The sequence below is a fragment of the Myotis yumanensis genome, unplaced genomic scaffold, assembly GCF_028538775.1.
Source record: "Myotis yumanensis isolate MYYU_CA2020_CCGP unplaced genomic scaffold, mMyoYum1.0.hap1 SCAF_11, whole genome shotgun sequence".
NCBI classification, from domain to species: Eukaryota; Metazoa; Chordata; class Mammalia; order Chiroptera; family Vespertilionidae; genus Myotis; species Myotis yumanensis.
In genome coordinates this window covers 55892404-55898459 of record NW_027223762.1, presented here as the reverse complement: position 1 = coordinate 55898459, position 6056 = coordinate 55892404, and the positions used below count along the sequence as shown (strand labels likewise).

At 36.1% G+C, this 6056-nt stretch overlaps 1 long non-coding RNA gene across 1 annotated transcript; it reads right to left on the bottom strand.

The window, feature by feature from the left end:
- Positions 1 to 227: 227 nt before the first annotated feature.
- LOC139019511 (uncharacterized) lies at positions 228 to 4747 on the bottom strand. Its single transcript, XR_011473115.1, has 3 exons — positions 4671 to 4747; positions 3916 to 4059; positions 228 to 541 (listed from the first exon to the last, which is right to left on the bottom strand). It is a non-coding gene; the product is annotated as an uncharacterized lncRNA (long non-coding RNA).
- Between the last annotated feature and the right edge of the window lie 1309 nt (positions 4748 to 6056).

The following is a 6056-nucleotide window of genomic DNA, read 5'->3' as shown; positions in this document are numbered from 1 at the left end:
ATATTTCACATAGGAGCCCCATATTTACATCTTCATAGCCTAATAAAACAATTCATCTTTACTCCTCGGGAAATAAATTCTTTCTGACATTATACTCCAATCTCTACACAACCAGTTTCAAGTGTTCAAAGTTCTTTCCCCTTCCCTCCCCTCCCCTTCTTCTTCTCCCTTACCCTTCTTCCCCTCTACCCTCCCCCTCCTCTCTCTTTCTCTGTGTCCCCCTGTTTCTCCCATTCTCCATCTCTGCCTTCATCTCTCCTCCTTTCCCTTCCTTCCTATCCCTCTGTCACTCTCTCCCCACCTATCTCTCTCTCTCTCTCTCTATCTCTCTCCCTCCCTTCCTCATTACAACTAGGAATTCTCTCAATTTAGAAAACAGTACCTGGTTATCCTATGCCCCAAGGATGTGCTTAACACATACCTCTTGAAATCCTTGCAGTTTTGAGGAAATACTCACTTTCCAGATGTTTCCTTTTTTCTTTATGCTTCATGGTTCAACTCTGTAAAGAGTCGCTCAAATCAGGCACCTTTCACCCAAGCTCTACTCTCAGAATGTCAGTTGATGATGATAAAGAATTAAATTATAACAAGCAAAATTAATATAAACAAATTAAAGTTAATAACAAGTCACTTGAGAGACCTTCTCCCTCACCAATCACTATTCTGACCAGTGCCTAGGACACCACCAGGACAGTTATGATGCCAATCATCGCTATGGTTTCAGCAGTGTTCCATGACCTGTGCATGACATCAGTGCACTCCAGGCACCAGCTAGTATTCCTAGGACTGTAGGACTGCCACACCCATGGACCAGAGTGATTTCTTTTACCAAATAGAAACTCTTCCAAGAATTTGAATTTCTTTTAATCGTTTACTCCATATCAAAACCAGAGGATAGTTGACTTGAATGAAGCAAAGGCAATTATTTTATAGGGTAATCACATGAATAACTGTCTCCAATGGTGAGGCTAAGCAGTACCTGGGAAAACTAGGCTTAGAACCATGCTTGTCTCACAGAAATAGTGTTGCTATTTATATCCTATGGGCAGTACTATTTAACTAATGTACAAATGTAATTATATGTGAGGTTATATTGGTCTATATGTGAGGATTTGAAAATATCTCATAATTCCTTACAATTCTAACATTTATCAAATATCCCCCACTATTAGGAATAATCTCATATATTTTTACAACAAGCCATTGTCCCTTTTGCTACTCTTTTCCTTATCATTTCCCCAGAAGCTTGGGAAAAAAGGAAGCCTCTGGCTCTTGTCAAGAATCCTTTTCTTGTCAAGTCCAAAGGTCTCATTCACCAGGCCTCTGTTAGGTCCCAGGCTATGTCTTCTGGAAACAGCTGGGCTCTGTACAGGGCTTGAACTCTATATAGTTGCTCCATTCTATATCCCACCCACCACAGAATATGCCTCCTCCATTCAGAGCAATATTTATTTACTTCCAAGCCTTAGTAGTTTCATTAGAACCAGGCTATTACTTAGCCTTCTTCAGTCTTCTTTACCTTCAGTAGGCCCTGCCTTTGGGGGTAAAGAACTCTTACCCCACTTAACCATGGGCAGTATTTTCCAGTGCTTGAAATCACACCAACACATTATCAGACTAATGCATAAAGTCAATTTTGTGTTCACAAATGCTCATAATAATGGTGTCAATATTTCTGGATCCCTAATGCTACTGCATTAGTTTCCACTCTTTTTGACCAGCATGGAGTCTTGCCTCACTACTTTCAACTATGAATTTTGAAGCGTGAAAAAGAGAAAGTTTTGAACCTCAGATACGAATCCATCTGTATTCCTGGTTTTGCACCCCTGGCTGAAAATGAATCTAAAGTCAAGAATTTACACAAGAAAAAATCACTTTGGTAGTCATAATCCTATGTACACATTTGTAGGTAATCAATGCTATTGTCCTCAGCTCCATTAATTTTTAATACACTAAAATTAAGGACTGAGTATTTCTCTACAATAAATAATCAATAAAATTAAGATAATTTTCAAAATAGGGGTCAAGTATAATGAACAAGGAATAAAAACTATGCTTTTGACTTGAGTCTCAAGATTTACTGTGAAATGTGGGGAAATCATGGAATATTTTATTTGCAGCAGAGATGCTAAAAGTTTGTTTATTTGTAAAATACAGTGTGAAGACAATTTAACCATTTGACATCTAAGTATGTGTCAAATTCTGACCTCCAAATGACACTAGTAGAGAAATAACAAATATTTGAGATAAATGTAAGCTTTTCAAAATAAGAAGTAATAGAATAAAAAAGATATTAATTTGCCCTCCCAATAGTGAAAGATTAACTACTTAAAATATTTTGTCAAACATTAAACTTAACTACTTTAATGTTACCCTCCGGAGACTGAACATAAAACCCACCATATTGAAACCAGCTTTATTTGAGACACAGAAATTTAGCATTTTAAAAATTATCAGAATAATGTATTCCTAAACACCAATGAGAAAAATATACTAACAACAAGAAAACTAGCCACAAATAAAGCAGCACTGATTTTAAAACTACATATATTATTCAAACCAAATTAGTCTGCAATGGGTTCATTCCTCTGCAAAGGAAGACATTTGTGAAATAGTAAAAACTTTAGTGTTAAAGATATTTAAGTTTAAAAGAAATCAGATTGTAATGCATTGGTAACCTCCATTTTCAGGATATTAACCTGAAAACCATATGCACAAATAGCCCATATTTTAGTCACAGAAGTACAAAAATTTCCTTAAAAAATTAAACTTGGTAAATATTTATAGACTTTTACCTAGGATTCAAAGGATGTAAAAATTCATATATATGTACATATAAAAAGTAACTTGTGTTTTGTAATTTCATATGATAGAGGTTTATTTATTTAATTACTTTAAAATATGTTTTATTGATTTAAGAGAGAAGGAGAGGGAGAGAGAAAGAGAGAGAGAGAGAGAGAGAGAGAGAGAGACATTTATTTGAGAGAGAGAAATCCATTGGCTGCCTCCTGCATGCCCCCGTTGGGAATCAAGCCTGCAACCTAGTCACTTTCCTTGGCTGTGAATTGAACAAGCACATTTTGGCTACATAGGATGACATCGAACCAACTGAGACACATCCACCAGGGCAGATGTAGAGATTTATTTTTTTAAGTCTATTTAACTTAATGGTACAACTAAAAGATAACATGACATTTTTCACCAGCATTCAAAGAAACGAGTAAGTCCTCGCAGGTTTTTCTCAGTGGTTGGAGCATTGGCCCTTGGACCAAAGGGTCAGGTTCTAGGCTAGGGCATGTACCTTGATTGCAGGCTCAATCCAGGGCCCCCGTAACCATGTATGCCGGAGGCGGCAAATCAATGTGCCTCTCTCAGATTGATGCTTCTCTCTTTCTCCCATTTAACTCTCTCTCTAAAAGTAAAATAAAATAAAATCAATGGAAAAAATATTGTCAAGTGAGTATTAAAAAAAAGAAACAGTTAAAAACATGGGGACATTTTGGGTTTTACTCTACTTACAAGCTCAATATTTAGCTGCCACACATTCATTACTGCTGGCAGAAGACACAAGTTCTCTGAGACAGGGACAACGGATGTTATTTCTTGTGTCCCAGAAGCCAGAAGGATGGTGATATTCATATTTGCTCAAATGCAGATATTACACTTGCTGAAGGTTGCATTAGAGCTGAGTCAGCCCCTGAATCCCAGGTCCTTTTGTTAGTCATAGCAGCAGTTCATTGGAGATGAGAAGGCTCTTGGTACACACACAATACCCTCAGAGCTCACTGTGGGCCAAGCTCTCAATAAATGATTTTCATCTATTATCTGATGAAATTTTAAAAATAAGATAATAAATAAGAGCTATTGATATTTCCAGAGGAGATGATAGAAGTTAAGCAAATGGGGCTTACTTACCTTAAGCCCACAAACAAGGAATCCTAGATCCCTGGTTCTAGAGCTCATAGTTGTAATCACGCTGCTAAAGCCCCTTTTCCATGATAAAGTTACTCCTAATCGGGGACTCTGAGAGACAATTGGTCAAATTTCTTCTGAAGAGCCCTATAAATATAGATAATGATTACATGTAATCCCTCTAATTGGGATTACATGAGATTGACAAATTTTGCTATTTTATTTCATTATAATGAGAATGATGTTCAAAGATAGTTTATACATATTACAATGAATGAATATGTAATATTTCCAAGCCTTTTTGTATCATAGTGGTTGCTTCTTGGACCAACAACATCACCAGGCAAGTTGTTAGCAAATTTCAGCAACACCACCCCCAAAGAATCACAAACTCTGAGAATGTGTACAAGCAAAGTGTTTTAACAAGCCCTCCTGCATATTGTGATACATGGTAAAGTTTAAGAATGACTTCTGGGGAAGGTTTTAGCTGGCTTCCAAGTCAGGGAAACAAAAAGCAGTTTGAAATGGGGAGGGGATATATTATGAAAATGGATTGAAACCATCTATAAAGAGTGGTTGCTATTAGTTCTCTTCCAACTACTTAAAAAATATTCTGATACCGACACGTTTTCCTTCACTGGAAATTTAAAGACTCCTCTCATTTTTTTTCTAAAAAAATTTAAACAGCACAAAAGAAAATTTCTACAAATGTGAATTTAAAATGGTCTTTAAATTGAAACAAGCAATTTCTCACTTACCCGACAGTGAGGACCACCAGTCAACATATCCTGCTGATAGTCACAGAGATTCCAATTGGCTTTTTATGCTTCACTCTAAAATTTTGAACAAGTCAAACTATAAATTACAGGTAAATAATAGTCATTCATTTTCAGACATGCAAAGCTTCAAATATACTCTTTCTCAGAAAACTCAAGGAGGTTTTACTCCACTAAAACAAGGGAGTAGACCAAAGGAAGAGGAAGACCCAAAATCCATTGAGTAGACCTTCTAATAAGAGTAGAAAAAAATATATTCCATAAGTATATTGGTGCAGAAGACTTAGCAAGTAAATATTACAGATTATTTCTAAAAGGGGGACAACTATAGCTGAAAAGTCTCCAAGGAAAAAATGGAACTGATAGGTTATCTAATGTAACTTGAAAGTGGCATTCAAATAAGTTTTATATCACTGTTGAATAATTGGACATCAAACTGGAAATGGGGGTGGGAGATGGCTCCAGGCAACAACCCTTCTTCTTTTCACAGTCAGATGTTTTCTGGGCACCTTTCTCCATTCAGGTCCTCTGGGATGGCCATCCCAGCTTGGGTTTAGACCCCACTGCTCTCAGTGGGAACCACCCACAGCTGAAATAACCCTCCAGAACTTCAGCTGCTGCCTATGGATCCCAGCAATCTTTTTTGCACCTCTGTCCTACCAGTCTCTATGAGGTCTCCACTTTCCATGCTTGGTTTACAGGTTTTCCCCAGCTAGTCTTCAGTTGATTATTCAGTATAATTTTTTCTATATTTTAGTTGTAATTCCAGTTTTATCCTGGGAAAGTGTCAGTGTAGCTTCCATTTACTCCTCCACCATTTTGGAACTTGATGTTTGTCTGTTGACTATGATTATGGTTTTATGTTTCCAAAGAGAGTGTTTTGATTTCACAAAGTGGACTCTATGAATCTTTAATTCATTGTTCCTAGATTTATATTCATACTTTGATTTCTGTGTTTCTAGGTTGAAAGTCAAATTATCTATATTCTTTTTGGGCTACCATTTTTTAAATTCCTTTTATTTTTTTTATTTTTTAAATTCTTTATAATTGAAAAATATTTGCCTTTTAAAGCAAGTGATGATGGTCTGGGGTATTGATCCAATTTTATTTTTTATTTTCCAAATAGTTTTTTTTTTTCAGTTTCTCTCATTTCATTTACTTAAATGTTCATCATTTACTTAGTAATTGCTCAAGTCCCCACCATTGGTTTAACATTTTTATCATAGACTAAATTTTATACACAGTTAGGTCTAATTCTAGGTTTTTCTTAGTCCATTGTGGCTTGCTTTCTTGATCTCTGTATCTCTTTAAATGCTGTAAGTCCGTCTTGAATATAAAAGCCCTGTAGTAGACTTTAATGCTTCATAG